This window comes from Arvicola amphibius, chromosome 2 (assembly GCF_903992535.2).
Source record: "Arvicola amphibius chromosome 2, mArvAmp1.2, whole genome shotgun sequence".
Classification (NCBI taxonomy): domain Eukaryota; kingdom Metazoa; phylum Chordata; class Mammalia; order Rodentia; family Cricetidae; genus Arvicola; species Arvicola amphibius.
This window is the reverse complement of record NC_052048.2, coordinates 27,414,805-27,437,169: the sequence shown is the minus strand read 5'-3', so window position 1 is coordinate 27,437,169 and position 22,365 is coordinate 27,414,805.

Genomic DNA, 22,365 nt, shown 5'->3' with positions numbered 1-22,365 from the left:
AGCAAGTCGGCTTGCGCGGTCGACCCGACTGGGAGGACAGACGCCTGATCAGTCTGTGCACCTGCTGACTTCCGGGAGCGCGTGCCTCGGCCGAAGTCCCGATTCCAGAAACCTTGGTGACTTTCGGGGCGACCGTGTGGAAGAAAGGCAACTTAACCTTGAGTTCGAGATTGGGAAAGAGGACCTTAGTTTTAAGGCCCACGTCCTCTGAGCATCATCCACACAAAGAATGCTGATGGCATACTAGCTCTTTTTAAAATCTTTTGCTCTGAATGTGCGTGGCATTTCCTGAGGTCTCAGACCTAAAACCCGTGAAGACCACAGGCGAATGATCTTCTTGATTCATACTTTGTAGGGAGGCTGGGATAGGTGTACAAAGTAAGGTAAAACGATCACTGTGCCGTGAAGTCAGATAATGAATTCGGCAAACATGTAAGGAACCCAGCTGAGCAGTCAGCGAAGAGAATGGGCTTTGGTCAGTGTGCGGGAAGAATAGAACTGGGTCTGACCGTCCTTGGCATGAGGTGGGAGCCTGCTGCTGGAAGAAATCTTTCTTCCCACTACGTGAAGTGTGTGGGATAGGCTGCTTCCTTTGATCAGTCCCTGAATCTAATCATACAAAAAACCGAGTGAGCCTACATCGTATTTAGCGCTGGAGGAAGAGGGGATCAGGAAAGAACAAGGACTCTGCTAACTCACTTGTGTGCATTGCTTCTCAGCTTTGAAGTCCAAAATCATAAATCAGAGTAACCTCTGTTGATGAGAACTTGGAAGATAGATTGCCGTTAGTCACACCCACCATAGCACACAGCACATGAGCCCAGACAGGAGATACAGCTGTCTGGGTTTGGGATTTTTTTTTTCTTTTTATCTCTTTTCCTGCTGGTTAACTACTTAGGAACTAATTTTGGTAAAAGTGTGGTGGTGTCTAATGCCTATAATCCCAGCGCTTGAGTGGATGGCAGGAGGATTACCCCTAGTTCAAAGCCTTTCCTTAATAATTAATAATAATAATAATAATAATAATAATAAACTGATTTAGCAATTAGGAGATTTTAGAATGTGTTAACATACCCCCATGAAAACATGCGTCTAACAAAGTATACACTTCACTGTTCAGCAGATAGGAGTCTTCAGTGCTCAATCCCAAGTGGGGGTGCAGCCGATGATGGGGGCCTCTGGAACCAACAGTGGATAGGTGCATAAAAACATACTTGAGAGTAAAAGTGATATGATATAGATATGAATAATTTTCATTGGTATAGATTTTAAGGTCAATTTTGTTATATGTATATGTATTTCTGCTCTTGATTAAGGTATTGTGATTGTGTAGTTCATTTGAAAATGTAATGTATAATTAGGAAATATAGGTTGTTAATGGATAATCATTGATAATTGTTAAGCTTGTAGTCATGTTAGTTAGATTTTCTAGATATGTAGAGATATATTTCAGTTAGATAGACATTCTTCATATCTTCTAAAGACTACAGAATGGCTGCTCAACGTGGATAACTGAATCCACAGAAAGCTTGAGAAAGCTTGGGAAAGAATAGGAGTAAAGCATGTTTTCTTGGTAGCAGCAATTTCTCAGGTCTGTTCTGCTTGCTAGAGGCAAGCAAATGCTCTCATCTAAGAGAGGCTTCCTGACTCAGCTTTAGCTGCAAAACCCTGCAGCTCTTTTAAGAGGTCCTGCCACGAAACACTTAAATGGTGTTGATGAAAAGCTGAACGTGTGCTTTTCAGTTTTCAGCCTTAGCAGGAAAAAAGCTACGCTGTTTTAAAATGCTGGTGTTCTGGTCCGTACTGCCAGGGCAAACTCTTAACTCTTTGAGGCAGGCGGTCCGACTACCAGAGCGTTTGAGTGTGGTCTGTGAGCAGAATGCTGCAGCTTGCTTGCTGGCAGGGACCTTGAAACGCCATAGAGTTGTGACTATAAAAATGGCTACAGCCGGTACCTCTGCCATAAGGCTGGAAAACTAAGGAATGGGCTGGATCTAGCCGGCAAAGCCACGGCTTTAATCCTACCCATATTGCTCAGAAATTTAAAGGCTCAGGTGGTCAGAAAAAGAGAGAGAGATACAGTAAAGAGAGATACAAAAAGAAAACCTCTAAATGATTTACAGTGTGTTAAAAATATATGCAGGCTAAAGGTTAAAGTTCTTAGGGTAAAAGGGAAGAAAGTACTTGGGTGTGGTAGTACACACCTTTAATCCCAACACTTGTGAGGCAGAGGTAGACTGATCTCTGTGACTTCAAGGTGTGGTAGCACACACCTTTAGTCCCAATGTTTTGGAGGCAGAGACTGACAGATCTCTGAGGGTTCAAGGATAGCCTGGTCTACAGAGTTATTCCAGGACAGAGATATACAGAGAACCTGTCTCAAAAAAAAAAAAGTAAAAATAAATGAAATAGAGGTAAAAATAAAGCCATACAAAGATGGAAAATACACAGAGAATCTTGATACTGTATGCTATTATGCTCTCTTTGAATTGTTCGAATGCTGAGGAAGGAGCAACAGCTGCTAAATGATATTTGTTTGTTTATAAATGCTGCTGAACTAATCCAAGATAGATATTTTGAAAATACCTTGACTTCAGAATTTGGATCTAAGGATATGATACTTTGGAAAAGAGATTCTTCTTTTGTTTTTACAGAAAATGAGACCCTGTGGATTGTTTCTATCCCAATATGGTAAGATAGACCACGCCCTCCTGAAAGGTTGCTGTGAACACCCTCAAAAAATTTACTTCACCCAGCTGATGACTGAGATGAACCTGGCACACAGGTTACACCATGAAAGATCTGATTAACAGCGCCCCCATACAGCAGGAAACAGTTTGGAGAGAAATAACTATGTCTATATTCCCAAATATTGCTTATAAATGTTCTTTCACATTTAAAGGGGGATATGATATAGATATGAATAATTTTCATTGGTATAGATTTTAAGGTCAATTTTGTTATATGTATATGTATTTCTGCTCTTGATTAAGGTATTGTGATTGTGTAGTTCATTTAAAAATGTAATGTATAATTAGGAAATATAGGTTGTTAATGGATAATCATTGATAATTGTTAAGCTTATAGTCATGTTAGTTAGATTTTCTAGATATGTAGAGATATATTTCAGTTAGATAGACATTCTTCATATCTTCCAAAGGCTACAGAATATGGCATTTAATGTTTTAATAACTTAGGGCTTTTCATGACAATGAGACACATTTGCTCCTGGCAGCACAAGCTACTTCAAGAGGAAGATGGGCATTGAAGAGGCTCCTTCTGGAGTTTGATAGCCATTTGGGCAAGAAACTGCTCTTGCCTGGACTGTTGCAGAAACTGGACACAGAGAGCCCTCAGAGAGAGGACTGCTGAACTTGCCTAAAGGTGAGATGGTCTTTCGGGGTTCCTGATTCATGAAAGAGTCTGCGAGACATTCTACAGGACACAGCAGATACTGACTGAACTGCCTTTGAAATTTCCTGCTTCATGGAAATGTCTGCTGGAAACTATGGGCCTGTAGGCCAAAGATGGATGCCCCAACGGTACAGAGGAACTTTGGGTGACTGTCCAGGCAATGAGATGTCTCTGTGATTTCTAGAGTTTTGTAAGTTGCTTATTTTTTGTTTACTTAGGTAGTATTATATCTTTCTGGAGTCTTTGATGGAGTTGAAGAATAGATAGATAGTTATAGTTGTTTTCCTTTCTTATGGTAAAAGATAAAATAGATATAAATATTGTAACTGTAATTCTTACTTGATAACTGTTTTGTTATATGAAATTTTACTATGTTAAAGTTAAAGCCTTTCTTTTTTGTTTAAACAGAAAAAGGGGTTAGGGTTAAGGGTTAGGGTTTAGGGTTAGGGTTTAGAGTTTAGGGTTAGGGTTAGGGTTAAGGGTTAGGGTTTAGGGTTAGGGTTTAGAGTTTAGGGTTAGGGTTTAGGGTTAGGGTTTAGGGTTAGGGTTTAGGTTTAGGGTTAGGGTTAGGGTTTAGGGGTTAGGGGTTAGGGTTAGGGTTAATAAAGAAACTGCCTTGGATTTTTGATAGGGCAGGATTTAGATAGGTGGAGTAGATAGAACAGAATCCTGGGAAGGAGGGAAGTTAGTCAGATGCCTCAAGCAGTCACCATGACTCTCCTCTCCGAGATGGATGCAGGCTAGAATCTTCCCGGTAAGCCACCCCTCATGGTGCTACACAGATTATTAGAATGGGTTAATCAAAATGTTAGAATTAGACAATAAGAGGGTGGAACTAATGGGCCAGGCAGTGTTTAAATGAATACAGTTTTGTGTTGTTATTTCTGGGGCTAAGCTAGCTATACAGGAGCTGGGTAGGATGAAAAGCAGGCCTGCCCGCAGCCCCTCACTACAGTGAAAAACCCAGTTTGAAACACCACACCTCTGCTTTTGAATGGATACTCTTAACAGTATGAACGTTCATTGAATTGTGCAGTCTTTGGATCTAGTTCGTTTCAGTGTGTGATTTTTTTTTTGCAATGCTTCTTATAATAAAGTTTTAAAGAATCTGGACTTGCTGGAGAATAATCCTCTTGTACACTGTAAAGATTTGTCACTCGAATTGGTATAATAAAACACTGATTGATCAGTAGCCAGGCAGGAAGTATAGGCAGAGTGACCAAACTAAGGATGCTGGGAAGGAGAAGGGCAGAGTCTGAAATTGCCAGCCAGACACAGACCCCGTAGGTCATACAAAATGGGATAGAGGTAAAAGCCACGTGGCCAAATGCAGATTAATAGGAATGGGTTAGTTTAAGTTGTAAGAGTTAGCTAGTAAAAAGCCTGAGCTATTGGCCAAGCATTTACAATTCATATTCAGCCTCTGAGTTGTTATTTGGAAACTGGCAGGCAGGAGAGAAATGTCCAATTGCATGGGATTGATACACTAAAGGGAAAAGAATATCACTTTAAAACTTGCTTAGCCAGATCAAAAAGCTTACAAAGGTATCTTATTGCTTACAGATAAACAGAACATCATGATATCTTTTTTTAGATTTTTTGAAAATAATTTATTTTTATTCTATGTACATTGATAATTTTCCTGCATGTATGTCTGTGTGAGGGTGTCAGATTCTCTGAAAGTGGAGTTACAGAGAGCTGTGAGCTGCCATGTGGGTGCTGGGGACTGAACCTGTGTCCTCTGGAAGAGTAGTTAGTGCTCTTAACTGCTGAGCCATAAGTGAACATAAAATAAGATAAACAATTTCTAAGTGCCTGTTAGAACAAGGCTTTAATCTTTAATGAATAGTTCAATTTGTAGATAAGAAAAGATTTGCATAAATGTCTGCAAGCTATTAACATGTTTTACCTATATTCATACCTGTTGGATATTTGAGATACAATATGCATGCTAGGAAGAAGCATGACATCACCGGTCTCCGCAGCAAGCCTCTGAATTCTCTCCCTTTGGTCCTCCAGAAAAAAAAGAAAAAAACCTATTCATCATCTCCCACTCCTCTTTAGGATGGAGCAAATCTTTCGTATCCAAAGCTTCAGTTGAGAGGGTTAACATGTGAGATTTTGGCTCTCCTGATGACCTGAGTCCCATCCCTAGGACTCACGTGATAGAAGGAACTGACTCCTTCAAGTTGTCCTCTGACTTCCACACACGTGCCATAACGTGCCTACCCACATATACATACCACACATACATAGGTATAACAGTAAATAAATAAATGCATATTTTTAAATTATAAATATTTTGGTCTGTGGATTTTCTCTCCTGCCTTTTATTTCTTATATTTCTCTACTCAAGGTTATTAGAAGTGCTGTTATGTTGGCCAGCTCCTGCTGAGTTTCAGTAAACTCTTACTAGACAGGGTTTCTCTGTCTCTAGCTATCCTGAAACTTTGTTGACCAGGCAGGCCTCGAACTCACCGAGATCTACTTGCTTCTGCCTCCTGAGTACTGGGATTCAAGGTGTGTGCTACCACACTCAGTTTTCGTCTTTGTCGTCGTCGTCGTCGTCTTCGTCTTCTTCTTCTTCTTCTTCTTCTTCTTCTTCTTCCTCTTCACCTTCCTCTTTCTCTTCCTCTTCCTCTTCCTCTTCCCCTTCTCCTTCTCCTCCTCCTCCTCCTCCTCCTACTCCTCATCCTCCTCCTCCTCCTCCTCCTTTTTTTTATCTTCTTAAACAGGATATTATCATGTAGCCTTGACTGGCCTGGAACTTGCTACTTATAAGAAGCTGGCCTTGAACTCACGGAGATCTTTCTGTCTCTGCCTCCCAAGTGCTGAGATGAAAGGTATGTATCACCATACCCAGCAACTCTCAGACTTAAAAAAATAAATAAATTCTCAATAAACAGTGCAAGCTCTTTGAGACTTTCAGTGTTAATTTTTTTAAGATCAAGTATTGTTATTCATTTTTTCAAGATTGGATATCACTATATAGCTCTGGCTGTCCTGGAACTCACTACATAGACTAGGCTGACATCGAACTCACAGAAAAATTAATCTTTATTATGTATGTGTATGTCTGTGTGTAGTATATGCATGGGAGTGCAGGCACCTGCAAAAGCCAGAGGCAGCAGGCTCCCCTGTAGCTGTAGTTACAGGCAGTTATGAGCTAATGGAACATGGTGCTGGGAACTGACCTTAGGCCCTCCGTAAGATCAGTGTGTACTCTTAACCACTGAGTTAAGACTTTATGAGACTCTCAGACTTTTATAAGAGAAAAAAAGAGTGTGCTAGACACAGCAGCACATGCCTTGAATCCCATTACTCAGGAAACAGAGGCAAATAGAGATCTGTGAGTTTGAGGCCAACCTGGTTTACATAGCGCGTGCCCTTACCTACTGAGCCATCTCTCCAGCCCCTGCTTTTTCATTTCCTGACTGCTCAGACCCAAATAATCACATAGAAGCTATATTAATTACAACACTGTTCAGCCAATATCTTAGGCATATTCCTAACTAGCTCTTACATCTTATATTAACCCATTTCTATTAATGTATGTATCATCACGAGGCTGTGGCTTATTGGTAAAGGTTCTGGGCTGCTTTCCTTCTCCTTAGGCAGCTACATCGCATCTATCTGACTCCACCTACTCTCTCTATATCTGTCTGAATTTCCTGTCTGGCTCTACTTTGCTAAGCCATTGGCCAAAACAGCTTTATTCATTGTCCAATAAAAGTATCACATATACAGAAGGACATCCCACATCAGACAGTTGTGAGCCATCATGTGGGTTCTGGGAACCAAACCCAGGTCCTCAGCAAAAGCAACCAGTGCTCTAAACACTGGGAAATCTCTCCAGCCTCCACATTCTAAATATCAACCTTATACCCGATTTACAGCCAACAAAGATTTTCTCCTATTCTATAGTCTGTCTCCACACTTCATTAACCATTTCTTTGCTGTATAGACACTTTTAATTGCATGAGGTCCCGCTTATCAATAATTGGCCTTATTTCCTGACTGATGTTTTATTTTAAAAATTACTTCCTATGCCTATATTGAAAAATGGTACTCCCTGCTCCTTTCTCTAGCATTTTTACGGTTTCAGTTTGAGAGAGAGAGAGAGAGAGAGAGAGAGAGAGAGAGAGAGAGAGAGAGCGCCTCGTGCTTGTTTGGAAGTCAGGGGACAACTTGTAGGGTCAGTTCCCTCCTACCATGTGAGTCCTGGGGATCCAACTCAGGTCCTCGGCTTAGTGGCAAGCACCTTTACCTAGAGAGCCATCTAGCCAGGTCTTCTATGAAGACGTTTGATCCATTTGGAGTTGATTTTATGCAAGTAGCATGATAAGGACCTAGTTCCATTCCTCTATGTGTGGACATCCATTTTTTTTCCAAGACAGGGTTTCTTTGTAGCTTTGGAGCCTGTCCTGGAACTAGCTCTTGTAGACCAGGCTGGCCTCGAACTCACAGAGATCCGCCTGCCTCTGCCTCCCGAGAGCTGGGATTAAAGGCGTGTGCCACCACCGCCCGGCTGGACATCCATTTTTGAAGCATCATTTGTTATGGAAGAATGGCAAATCTGTAAGAAAGACTTTTTGTATTTTTATCAAAAGTCAGGTAGCCATAGCTATCTAGGTCTCTGTTGGGTTTTCTATTCTGTCCCATTGATCTCTAATGTCTCTGTTTGTGCCACTGCTATGCTGTTTTTATTACAATCTCTATTTTATAATTTGGAATCAAACAGATATGGTGGTTGTTGTGGAATCTTCCTTTACACTTTGCGAAGATGTGTCATTGAGATTGGTTTAATAAAGAGCTGAATGCCCAGTAGGTAGGCAGAAAGGGTTAGGTGGTATTTCTAGGGGCAGAGAGGTCTCAGGAGAAGAAAACGTGGCATCACCAGCCAGACTCAGAGGTTAGGCAAAATGGAGGTGAGGCAGAGGCTGTTCGTTCCTTCCCGGCTGCCCAGAACTGAAACAATCACTCAGAAACTATATTATTTAAATAACTGCTTGTCCAATTACTTAAGTGTATTACTAGCTAGCTCTTATATCCTAAATCTCTATTAATCTCTGCATCACCACAAGTTCATGGCCTATTGGAAAATTTAACCGGGCTATGGCAGAGGCTTCTGTCTCCTGTGGTGGCTACATGGCTTCTCCCTGCCTCTGCCTACTCTCTCTCTACATCTCTGGATTTCCTGCCTGGCTTCACTCTGTTAAGCCATTGGCCAAAAGCAGCTTTATTCATTAACCAATAAAAGCAACACATATACAGAAGGACTTCCCACATCATTTCCCCTTTTCTGTTTAGATAAAAAGGAAGGTTTTAACTTTAACATAGTAAAAAATATAGCAAAACAGGTACCAAGCAAGAATTACAATTACAACATTTATATCTATTTTATCTTTATCATAACTAAGGAAAACTATAACTATCTATTCTTCAGCTCCATCAAAGACTTCAGAAGGATATAATATTACCTAAGTAAACAGAAAGTACATTGTAAGCAACTTCCAAAACTCTAGAATTGACAGAGACATGCAGGTAACAAGTGCATGGAAGAATATACATTTAAAAATATAGGTTAAGGGCTGGAGAGATGGTTCAGTGGTTAAGAGCATTGCCTGCTCTTCCAAAGGTCCTGAGTTCAATTCCCGGCAACCACATGGTGGCTCACAACCATCTGTAATGAGATATGGTGCCCTCTTCTGGCCTGCAGACATACACACAGACAGAATATTGTATGCATAATAAATAAATAAATATTTTTTTAAAAAAAATAGGTTAAATTTATAAGAGCCAGTTAGAAAAAATTCTATGCTAAGGTCGAGCTTTCATAATTAGTAATAAGTCTCCATGTCAATTTTTGTGAACTGGAGTTCAAAGAAAAATTCATCCACAGATGGTTCCTAGTGATCGTCCACGTACCTCCAGCATCGCTCCTGCTCAGACTTCCTTCCGCTAGCTGAGGTTTCCTGTACTCCCAAGTAAATTTGGAGATTATTTTCTCTGTGTCTATGAAGAATCGTGTTGATATTTTGATTGGGATTACTTTGAATCGGTAGATGGTTTTCATAAGATGGCCATTTTCTCACTATTGATTCTTCCCATCCAGGAGTGTGGCCGCTCCTTCCATCTCTGCCCATCTTCTTCTATTTCTCTTTTGACTGTTTTAGAGTCTCCATCATAGAGGGCATTCAGTTCTTAGTTAGGCTTACTCCAAGATGTATTAATTTTTTAGACACTTTAAAAGTTTTACATTTATCTGTTTATTTATTTGGAGTAGAAGGTCACACACATGTGGTGGTGTATATGTATAGGTCAGAGGACAACTTGCCTGAATTGCTCCTGCATGCCACTACCTTGGTATTTGGGAACCAAATTCAAATCTTCAGACTTAGTGACAAGATCATCTTTCTGGCCTCTGAGGCAATTTTAAGTGGCATTGATTCCTTGGTTTCTTCCTTCCCGTATTTGTGACTGATACACAGGAAGGCTACAGATCTATATACGTTATGTCCTGCGCTTTGCTGATAGTGTTTATCAGCAGTTCTTAGAGAGTTTCGGTGGAGTTTTTATGGTCTCATGTATGGAATCCTCATCTAAAAATAAGGATACATTGACATATTTCTTTATTGGCAGCGGTCCTGTGGTCCCGCTCTCAACCACACGGGGGCAGCAGCAGCCTGCCTTCCGCCAGCCACAGGTGACCCGAGCAGGCTCCCTCAGTCGAGGTCCCTCCTGCGGTGCTCAGATCTCGCTAGTCGCCATTTGCTGTCCACATGCCCAGTCTCAGGCCATTTCCGCCAAGGGCCACAGCTGTCTGCAAGCCGGAGTCGGTGGGAGGGGGCTGGACTGGCGGAGGTTTCTGGGGCTGCACTCTGCAGGGGACTCTGGACAAAGGGAAGGCTCTTAGGTTAAGGTCCTGGGCTTCAAGGGACATTCCTCCTTAGTGAGGGAGGGAACAGGAAATCGAGAATGCTTCCGGGCTTGGACGTGGTCAAAGGAGAGCCAGAGGTCAGAACAGGGGTCAGCTGTCCCTCAAGAAAAATAACCGCTCCTATTAGGACTGAGGGTTTGGGCTTCACGAGTAAAGGGAGGTGCATGTGGCCTTGCCCCAGGACAGGTTAGAGCTCAGGCAGTGGGAGCCAGAAATCGATCCTGCCCCCCAGTTTATGGAGAAACTAGTTCTGGAGAACCCCAGAAGACCACTTCAGTCAAGAAGAAAAACAGCAATTAAAAAGCTTCAGCAAGCCTTCTGTCGCCTGCGGTGCGCCGCAGGAGACGTCAAAACACAAAGGTCAGCTAGGAGGATCTTTCTTGCCTGGTTCTTTCAGCTCTGGTTCTAAGATTTGGGAATGCTCCCAGGCCCACTTTCCTGCCTCAGGCTGACCTAACTTTTGGGGAAGTCAACTGAACAAGGGCAGGCCACTCCCTGAAGAGGCCTCCAGACAATGACGTGGTCATATTTGGAAGGCTGGCTGAGGCCTGTGCTAAATCTGGAGGAGGAGGAAGTGATAGACTGGGAATAAGATAGAAAGCCAGGCAGCACCGGGCTAGCCTGGCCTCTGTGGGCCAGTGTTGACTGACCTGGGTGTTTCTCAAGGCAAAGGCAACCTCAAATTGCCCTTTTACCCCATTCCAGACACCTCAGAGCCTTCCAGCTACCCAACATTTTATTTTCACCCTTTCCACACAGGGAGGATGGAGAAGGGCAGGGTATTTTTAGAACGACAGCTATTTTAAGCAAGGTAATACCTGTGAAAATAATATTTATGTGCTGGGGTGTGGCTTGGGAGTACAGCCCTTGTCTAGGAGGTGGGGAGTCCTGCGTTCAGATCCCTTACATCGAAACCAAAGCTGGCCCTCGGAAATGGGACGTGTGTGCTAGGGAGTTTTATGTCACCTTGACACAAGCTAAAACCATCTGAGAGGAGGGAACCTCTATTAAGAAAACACCTCCCCAAGATCTGTCTGTAGGGCATTTTCTTAACTAGTGATGGAGGGGAGAGGGTCCAGCCCACTGTGGGTGGTGCCATCCCTGGGCTGGTGGTCCTGGGTTCTATGAGAAAGCAGGCTGAGCAAGCTAGAGGGAGCAAGCCAGTAAGCAGCACCCTTCTGTGGCCTCTGCATCACCTCTGCCTCCAGGCTGCTGCCCTGCTTGAGTTCCTGTCCTGACTTCCTTCAATGCTGGGCTACAAAGTGGAAGTGGAAGCCAAATAAACCCTTTCCTCCCCAGTTTGCTTTTGGTGTTTGATCACAGTAATGGTAACCCTAAGACAGAATTTGTTGCTGTGTTATGGGGTACTTAGGCTGATAAACCCATTACCTCAGTTCTCCCTATTCCAAAGAAATTACAAACAAATCAGAACAGGAAAAAAAAGTCCTTTTTGTCTGCTTGTGGTTTTGGTTTTCTGAGACAGGGTTTCTCTGTGTAGCCCTGGCTGTCCTGGAACTCGCTCTGCAGACCAGGCTGACCTCGAACTCAGAGATCCACCTGGCTCTGACCCCTGAAAGATGGCATTAAAGGCATGCGCCACCACGCTCAGCAAGAAAAATAATCTTACAGTCTGGATAAAGGCTCAGCGGGGAGGGTGGGGAGCAGGGGGAATGAGACTATAATTTCCTCCCATGTAATCCATGAATCAAAAGCTAGAACAAAAATAAATTTAACTGACACAGGTTAACAGATTATTTCCCTGGAACAGAAGTGACCTGAATTCTGAATAAACTGTCATAGTGACTCCAAAGGAGGGTGGACAGGAAGGCTTTTATTGTAGATCTGAGGGAGGCTACAGCCAGAGGCATCTGGAAGAGTCCAGAGAAGAGAGAGAAAGCAGTGGACTGGACATGGCCAGCAGACTCTACTTGACCCTGGGAAGGAAAAAGAATGGGGACCAGGAGGGTGCTTAGCCAAAATAGCGGAGTTATAAGTTGGGGGAACTGAAGCCCATGAGCTGGAATTGTTGAGGGGAGGGGAAGGGTGAGAAGAGCTAAGAAGTGCCAGGATGTCAGTGTGGGCTCTGTAACAGGTACTTGTGATACTAGGGGCGCCTAGAGGCCAGCATAGCTGGTATGCTAACGGATATCACAGCCATTTGTCCTGAGTTTCTCTTGGACCTGACAGGTCCCAAGTTAGCCTTCATTGTCTCTGTTTTCTGTTACAGGCACAAGGAATTTTATAGTGGTTTTTGTTGTTTGTTTCTTAAACAGGATCTTACTGTGTCACCCTGACTAGCCTGGAACTCACTATGTAGACCAGGCTGACCCAAACTTCGGATATCTTCCCATCTCTGCCTCCAGAGTTCTGGGATTAAAGACATGTGCTGGCTGGGTGGTGATGGCCCATGCCTTTAATCCTAGCACTCTGGAGACAGAGAGGCAGGTGGATCTCTGAGTTCAAGCCAATGTGGTCAACAGAGTGAGTTCCAGGACAGCCTGGACTACACAGTGAAACCCTGTCTCGAAAAACAAAAGAAAAGGCATGAGCTGCCATCACACCCAACTACATAACACCTTACCAAAAACAAAAACAAAAAACAAACAACAACAAAAAAACATTTTGAAATGTAAGATCCCAACTCCTTCTGAGCCTGGCAGAGTTCTTTGTCCCTCGGTCCTTTCTGATGAGGAACAGAGTCTCCATGTCTTTCCTTTGGATGTTCTCACTCCTGCATGCTGGCTAAGTACACCACCTTTGCAGCTGATGAGAGCAAACAGAAACACAAGTGTCTCCTTAGATTATCTCCTCTCCTGTTGCAGCTTCTGCGTGAGCTGTGGACCAGTGGCTGAGGCAGGTGACAAACTCCTGAGATCCTGAGCTTTAAAAGTTAAGTGGCACCAGGCATAGTAGCACATAATGCCAGCACTCAGCAGGCAGAGGCAGGTGGACCTCTGTGAGTTCAAGGCCAGCCTGGTCTACAGAGTGAGTTCCAAGACAGCTAGTGTTATACAGTGAGGCCTGTCTCAAAAAGAAAAAAAATTAAACAGGGATGGTGTGTGTGTTAAACAGGTGATGGTGGTGGTTTGAAAGGAAATGCCCCCCAAAGGGAATGGCACTATTAGGAGGTGTGGCTTTGTTGGAGCAAGTGCAACCTTATTGGAAGAAGTGTGTCACTGTGGAAGCAGGCTTTTAGGTAGGTCTCATATATGCTCAAGCCACACCCAGTGTCTCAGACCACTTCCTGTTGCCTACAAGTCAAGATGTAGCAGACATTCCACCATGATGATAACACAGTGAATCTCTGAAACTGTAAGCCAGCCCCAATTAAATGTTCTTCCTTTATAAGAATTGCCATGGTCATGGTCTCTTCACAGCGATAGAAACCCTAACTAAGACACATGCCTGACAGGCATGGTGGCTCACAGCCATAATCCTAGGATTTAGGAAGCAGAGGCAGGAATACTCCATATTCAAGGACAATTTGCAATGCATAATGGGACTTGGAGGAAACAGAGGAAACCCTGATGAGTGAGTGAATGTGTTTTGTTGTCATGGGCATGGCCTTATCAAGGAGTCTAATTTCTCATTGCCATGGAAAACTGGCAAAGCCTTAAGGCTCAGAGGAATGACAAAGCGTTCCTCAGGAGTACCAGTGTATACAAAAACTGGCAACTGCAGCTTCCTCCTCCCAGGACTCGATGTACCTAACAGAGTAGTAGAAGCTGAGGTTCTGGGTTGTTGGTGGGAGTAGGAGGTGCCACACAGCAGACTTCCCATGCCCACCAGATCCCGGCTTCACTGCGCGAATGTCTGTCTGTCCCTTCTTCGTTCCCTTGCCAGCCCTGGTGAGGTTCTGGGTTCTAAGTGGTGAGGCATGTGACACTTTTATTACGACATTTTTAAATTAAAAAATTCTCAATGTGTGTGTGTGCACGACACATGTGTAAGAGCGTGGGCACTCCCACAGGTGTCAGGGACAGCTTTGAGGAGCTGGTCTCCTCCTTCCCCTTACAGGAGCTGCAAGTTTAGAACTGAGGTCACCAGACTGTGGCAAGTGCCTTTGTCCCTGCTGGCTGAGCCATCTAGTCAGCTCTTACGCCAGCCCTTTTTTTGTTTGTTTGCTTGTTTCGAGACAGGGTCTGTCTGTGTAGCCTTGGCTGTCCTGGAACTCGCTCTGTAGACCAGGCTGGCCCTGAACTCACAGAGCTCCGCCTGCCTCAGCCTCCCGAGTGCTGGGATTAAAGGCGTGTGCCACCACCGCCTGCTCTTTAATCTTAGTTACTAATATTACGGCTCGGATTATACACTCCACAGGACACAGATCATCTACCTATGATCCAGAGTGGCTGTAAAGGGTTAAAGAGGCAGCAGCGGAACTCAGCGGGTGCCAAAGAGGCCAGAGAGGTCAACACAGGACAACTGAAGGAGGGTGCAGAGTTGCTGCAGTAACAAGATAATGAAGCCAGGCTGGGGTTTTCCTGGGGTGCTGGCTGCAGCTGCAGCTGCCACTGTGCACACAGAGCCAGGCCACAAGGCAGAACTGAGCTGCAGAAAGGGTGTGTGGTAGAAGCTGCTGAGGCAAAGTGGATGGGTGGACACAGGCCCAGATGGATAAACAGACAGACAGGGGGATGGCAGTTTAAGCAGTCTGCTAAGCAGTGGGCACCAAGCTTAGCTGAATCCCCTGGGGAGTCAGGTGTTCTTGACCTATCAGTCTCTTGACAGACACACATGTGGTCAGATGACAATCTTCAGACTATTGCCATCACGTGTAGGTGTCCTTTGTGTGGGGTCCTGCTGAGAGAACTGCACCCTCTCTTTAGTCTAGCATGCCAGATAAGTTCAGATGTAGCATTATCATTTTATTATTTTTATTGTGTGTGCATGTGGGTATACAATTGCTGTGGTGCCCGTGTGGAGGTCACAGGATAATCTTATTTCTTTTCACCTTTATGTGGGTAACAGAGATTGAACTTGGGTCCCCAAAGTTGTGTGACAGGTGCCTGGACTCACTGAGCCATCTTGCCAGGCTTCTTGATATGATTTTAAGATGCCCATGTGCTCCTATAGTCTATAGTCTTTTGTCTGAACCAGGCGTTTTCTCTTCCTCCTCTTCTTCCTCTTCTTCTTCTTCTTCTTCCTCCTCTTCCTCTTCTTCTTCCTCCTCTTCTTTCTCCTCCTCCTCCTCTTCTTCTTCTTGCTTTTTTTAGAGATTTATTTATTTCACAGATGAGTGTTTTATCTACATGTAATGTATGTACGCCACATTTGTACCTGGTGCTCCAGGAGGTCAGTAGAGGGCATCAGATCCCCTGGAAGTGGAGTTACCAAAGGTTGTGAGCCACCCTGTGAGTGCTGGGAACTGAACCTGGGTCCTCTGAAAGAACAAGTGCCTTTGTTTCCGAGACAGGGTTTCTCTGTAGCTTTGGAGCCTGTCCTGGAACTTGCTGTGTAGACCAGGCTGACCTAGAACTCACAGAGATCTGCCTGCCTCTGCCTCCCAAGTGATGGGATTACAAGGGTGCACCAACACCGTCCAACCATCCAACTTGTTTTTAGCTTCTTATTCCAACTATTGAGGCAAAATAGCAAAGGGTATTATTTTAAAAACCCAAGTGAGGGCTGGAGAGATGGATCGGTGGTTAAGAACACTGACTGTGGGCCTGGTTTTAGTTCTCAGCACTCACATGTTGCTTCACGACCATCTGTAACTTCAGTTTCAAGGATTCTGATGTCCTCTGGTCTGCACGGGGCCCCAGGTTGCTAAATGCATTGCTCGTAAAGGGATGTATGTGCGGCTCATGCTGAGGGGGTTCCAGGTCCCTGAATTATCACCACACTTTCCTGCTTCAATTTCCTCTGGAGAGATTTTTCTTCCTAATTCATTAGGGGAGTTAAAGGCAGAAGGTCCATCCTCTGAGTCTTGTTCTTGCTGGGGGTACATAGAGCTGAGAAAAACCAAAGACCAAAATAGTCTTTCCTAATCTTTTTCTTTCTTTTTTTAAAATTTTTTTTATTGATTTTTCTAGAAAGGGTTTTCTCTGTGTAGCCCTGGCTGTTCTGGAACTCTCTCTGTAGACCAGGCTGGTCTCAAACTCACAGAGCTCTACCTGCCTCTGCCTCTTGAGAGCTGGAATTAAATGTGTGTGCCACCATCAGCTGCTATCTTTCCTGTTCTTTACCTAAAGTTCCAATGTTCCCTGGATGGCTTGGCACTGGAGGCTTTTCTTGGTGGTATAACATTAGTTGGGACATTGTTTCTCCCATTACATAGTGCCCTCATTTAAATTCCTTTTATACATGTGTATATTTCAGGAAGTTTCTACAGTGGGGGGTTGCCATACGGCTTTTTAAAAGCTCTTTAGTGTTAACTGTCCCTCCCACGTCTCCCATCCTCCCACTCTCCATTTTCCCCCGTTTCCCCTTTGCCTCTCCAGAACATTTCATTTTATTTCCCTTCCTGGGAGATCCTCTCCCCTCCTGGCCCCTTACTAGGCACCTAGCTCCTGTGGCTATTCAGATTGTAGCACACACGTCAACAGCCTCAGAGCGAACGTCCACATATGTAAGAAAGCATGCAATATTTGCCTTTTGGGGCCTGCGTTACCTCACTCAGTATGATTTTTCTTTCTGGATACCTCCATTTATCTACAAATCTCATAATTTCATTTTCCTAACAGCTGAATAATATTCTGTCATGAAAACGGATACTACAGGACTGCAGAGATGGCTCAGCCACTAAAGGCTAGGCTCACAAAATATAAGAGTTCAGTTCCCAGCACCCACGACTGTCTCTCCAGTCACCAAAAGAACACACAAAAAAAGAAAGAAAATGAAAAAGAGGGGGGGGGGGGAATGGTTACTGCGTGCATGTGGTACACTGGCTTACCTGCGGGCAAACATCCATGCCATGCTGACATCCTTGCCAAGTTGGGCCAAAGCTTTGAGTTGCCTTTGTCTGGGTGTTTTATCACAGAAGCAGAAAAGCTAAGTTGGGCAAAGAAGAAGCCATCCTCACAGTGCAGAACACTCGTCTGTGTGGGGAGAACTCAGAGAACCCTTCAATGTTGCTCTATATTCCAGGCTAACTGGCCTATGTGCTTCCGGGGACTCCCTCATTTCCCCCTCTCGCTTCCCTAGAGTGCGGGGATCTAGATGGTTACCCTATCTGGCTTTTGTGTGGCTTTGGGGATTTGAACTCAGATCCTCTCACATTTTCATGGCAAGTACTTTGGTCACTAAGCCATCACCTCAGCTCCTGCCTTTCCTGTAGACCTGATGATGACCAGATGTCAGGGCATATATATCCTTCTGCTGTGAGCCTGTCACTGTCCTTATGAAGGAATCAATGATTAACACTTTTAAAAATTACACTCCAGTGGGGCTGGAGAGATGGCTCAGCAGTTAAGAGCACTGACAGTTCTTCCAGAGGTCCTGAGTTCAATTCTCAGCAACCACATGGTGGCTCACAACCAGCTGTAATGAGATCGGGGCTATCTTCTGGCCTGCATGCAGACAGAACACTATATACATAATAAATACATCTTTAAAGGAAAAAATAACACTCCATATACTGGGTAGTGGTAACACAACCCTCTAATCCTAAGCACTTGAGAGTGAGAGGCAGGAGGATCTCTGTGAGTTCAAGGCCAGCCTGGTCTACAGAGTGAGTTCCAGGACAGCAAGGGCTATAGAGAAATCCTGTCTGAAAAAAATACAATTCATAAACTGTACACTGTACGCCCTGACCCAATTGTCCCAATGTACTTAGGCCTGTTCTCTTCAAGATCACTGCCCAGTACTTGGCTGTCTCTAAATCAGAGGAAAAGGTTGAAAGAAACACATCTGTGTCCTTGGAGGGAGGGGAATGACAAAGGAGACCCCTCCCATGATAGGCCTGGAAAGAGTCTTCCCTAGTAAATGTGTTGTAGAATGACTGAGCTGTTCCACAGGACAGTTCCAAGGAAAGGAAGAGAACAAAGCACATCCCTGCCTGCCATAGTGGAGGCTGGACACTGGCTGTGCTCCTGCCGTAGTAGTGGAGGCTGGACACTGGCTGTGCTCCTGCCGTAGTAGTGGAGGCTGGACACTGGCTGTGCTCCTGCCGTAGTAGTGGAGGCTGGACACTGGCTGTGCTCCTGCCGTAGTAGTGGAGGCTGGACACTGGCTATGCTCCAGCCGTAGTGGAGGCTGGACACTGGCTGAGCTCAGGAGCCTTCAGGGGATGCCAGGGCTAACTGCTTTTAACTGGCAGCTAGTCTAGTGTTTTTACTTGAAGGAGACCTAAGTTTGAACATGAAGAATCCAGGAAAAAGAAAAAGGGAGGAGAGAAGAAAGAAAGGAAAAGAAAGAGAGATTGAAAGAAAGAAGGAAAGCAAGAAAGAAAAAGGAAGGAAGGAAGGAAGGAAGGAAGGAAGGAAGGAAGGAAGGAAGGAAGGAAGAAGGAGAAAGAAAAGGGGCAGGGGCGTCTGTTTTACTCACTCTTCCAGAAAGCGTCTCATTCCCAGCAACCACTCAGTTCCACTGAAGAGCATCACCCTTTCCCACAGCAAATAATGCAGTGCTACAGCCCTGGCTGCTGAGATGGCTCAGTGGATAAAATCGCTTACTAAGCAAACCTGATGCTCTGAGTTCATTGCCGGATCCCACAGTGAGAGAACAAACTTCTTACCGTATGGCACACACATGCTCAGACACATACACACGTGTACACACATGCTTACATACATCACACACGCACACGCTTGCACACACATGCTCATACACACACGATAATAATGTTAGAGCTTGTCCTTGCTGGGTTCTTGTCTCCTACTCATGAATGATCGGTGTGGACAGCAAAGGTGAGTGCCGTGACCATTTACTGAGGGAAAATGAAAGCTTTGGGCCCCTGCCGAGAGGCTGAGAGGGCACCTAAGTGGGTTGCTGGGTTCAGGAACCATTGTAGACTTAGGTGGGCTCTGATTGGCTGGAGTGGTATGCAAAGCAGGTGAAAAATAGAGACAGGCTGCCTAACCCAGGGGTCCCACCTAGGAGAGAGCCTGCCACACTCAGGCAGGACTCTCAGATCAGAGCCACAACTCTGTTCTTCGTCCCCCACCACACGCCATGTGCACCCCATGTTTCATCAGAGTGGGGCCTGGAACAAGGAAGGCAAGCAGGACAAAACCTAGTGACGTTTAAGGTTGGAATAGTGGAGACCTCCATACAGGCTATCCTGGTGCCTCAGCCTCCTGAGAGCTGGGATTACCGACATGCACCACCACATCCAGCTCTCTTTTTGCTTCAGCCTTCTTTAGTGATTCTAGTCTTCAGTAGGCGGCCTGGGCATGTGTGGATGCCCAGACTTCGGGGGCGACCTACCACTCATTGAGTTCTACAGAAAATCAAACACAATTACTGACATACTCGGAAGAGTTAAGACTAGCTAAGGGGGTCTGAAGAGATGGCTCAGGGGTTATGAACACTTTCTGCTCTTCCTGAGAGCCTCAGCACGCATATAGTGACTCACAACTATCTGTAACTCCAGTTCCAGGGGATCCAGTGTCTTCTTCTGGCCTTTGGGGACACCAGGCACATGGTGAAGACATATGTGTAGGCAAAATACCCCTACATATAAAAACACTACAACAATAAAGCTAAGGGGATGATTTTGATTGTGCTTTTTAAAAATGATTATGTGTGTGTGTGTGTGTGTGTGTGTGTGTGTGCTCTATCTGCATGTACAACTTACTTTACACCAGAAGAGGGCATCAGGCCCCACTACAGATGGTTGTGAGCCTCCATGTGGTCACTGGGAATTGAACTCAGGACCTCTGAACCATCTTTCCAGCCACTTGTTTGTGCTTTTTGAGATTGAGTCTCCCTATGTAGCACAACCCAGCTTGGTCCTGAACCTGTAGTAAAGGCTGACCTTCAACTAACTCTTGATCCTCTTGATTTAGCTTCTGGAATGCTGAGATTTTGGGCTTATACTACCACTGCCCACCTTGGCCCCTAAATTGGTGGCGAGGCTTTCAGCATGGGACATCACTCACTTCAGTAAAAAGCCAGGTGAGAGCTTTTTAGCAAAAGACTGGTAAGAATCCGTGGAAAGCAGGGCTGGGGGGTGGTGATGGGTGGCGTCTGGTTAGGTGAGATGGGGGTAGGGCTGACAGCCAGGCATTGTGGTACACTCCTGTTCACCTAGCGCTGAGGCAGGAGAAGCATCACAGGTTTAAGGCAAGCCTGGCCTACCACATAGCAAGTTCCAGGCTAGCCAGAGCTACATGAGATTCTGTCTCAAAAATAACACTCCCCGGCTTCAGAAAAACAAAACAAAGTGTTGGCATCCAGGAAAATATCTGAGAGTGATCACCATGGGATCTCTGGCTCCATAACACACAGTTCTCACAAGACCTGCTGTCAAGAAGGCCAGCAGGTCCACTGCTGCTGGAAATCCTCCAGGGTCTTAATTATAAGAACTCTATAGGATCCAATCTGCATCTCAGACTCTGGCAGTGGGGGCAGGGCTGGAGCCCAGGAGATAAGGCCTTCCTAGCAACAGTTGCTAGAGGCCTTTGCTATGGAATAGTGAGAACACAATAGGAGGCCCAGCAGCCAGGACAGTCCATCAACATCATCCCCAGGCCTTGCAGTAGCCCAGGACCATGCAGGGGGAGGTTTTGGGCTCAGGAGGAAGAAAAAAAAAATTCCACTTCAGACAGTTGTGGTTGTTAGCATGTTGAAGGCCTCGCTCAGGCTAGTAGAGGGCATAAAATCCCAAACTCTTGTCGAGAGAGGCCTTTGTTTGTGGGTCAGGTCAGAGCAAAAGGCTGGATCCCAGCCCCCTTGGCTTCAACTGAAGCGAGAATCCAGCAACCCTTCACCTTCACGCAAGGATTTTGGGAACTGCTGGGGTGGACAGAGTGAACAGAGAGGACAGGAGCTGGACACACATCAAAACCCGAAACTGGCGATGGAGAAAATGTCCCCTGCAGGGGAGAGTAGAACAGGAAACCTGATCGCCTGCGTTTCTCCCAGTCCACTTTCCTGTAACTTCACCAGGCTCAGAACGAAGGCCACTGCTCTCAACCTCCCAAGACCCGCAATCTCTGAAGCCGTTTCCTCCCTCCCTCTGCTTCCTTCCAGCTCTGCAAGAACCAGAGGTTCCAGCTCAGAACACCAAGAAAGCTGCTGGATGCCTCATGACCAGCAATGCTTGTGAATCCTAAATTAGGGAGGCTGAGGCAGGAAAGTCTAAGTCCATTTTTGGCTGCCTAGTGAAAGGGAAAAAAAAAACAAACAAACCAGGAGAGCCAGGTGGTGGTGGCACACACCTTTAATCTGAGCACTCAGGAGGCAGAGAGGCAGGTAGATCTCTGTGAGTTGGAGACCAGCTTTGTCGACAAGTTCTAGGACAGCCAAGGGTCACATAGAGACCCTGCCTCAAAAACCCGAAGAACGAAAGGAAGGAGGAGGAACTGTTGGAATTGCCCAAAGTTGCCAGCAGCCGCCTCCATTTGAGATGGGTCCTCTTCATCCCAGGGAATGTTGACTCCCGTCCAGAAGTGTGACACCGAAGACAGGAGGCAGTCCTCTCAAGAGTGTCTTCGAAATGTCTGTGGCTCCCTAGAGGGAAGTGTGAGATTTGGAAGCCCCACCTCCAGGTGGACACCCGTAACGCCGGCATTTTGATCAAGCTCTTTTCTTCAGTGAGGAACTTTTCTTTCAAAGGGAAGGGCCTTTTCTTTCCTCCTCGCAATGATTGACATTTGACTCAGATGGTGAAGTTAAGCTCCCATCAGTGAGAGGAAAGGCAGTGACCACCCCTATCAAGGATAAAGACAGTTGCCATTTTGGTAAAGGCTAACCTAGCCCTGTTTGGGTTCTGGTTTGCTCATTTTTGCAAAATTGCCTTGGAGAATTATTTCCATTTTGTGTGTTCCTTTGTGGTACATCAAGATTATTCATTTGGGAGTTCTCTAGGATTTCAAATCCACCCAGACAAATGTTCAAATCTCCTAGGG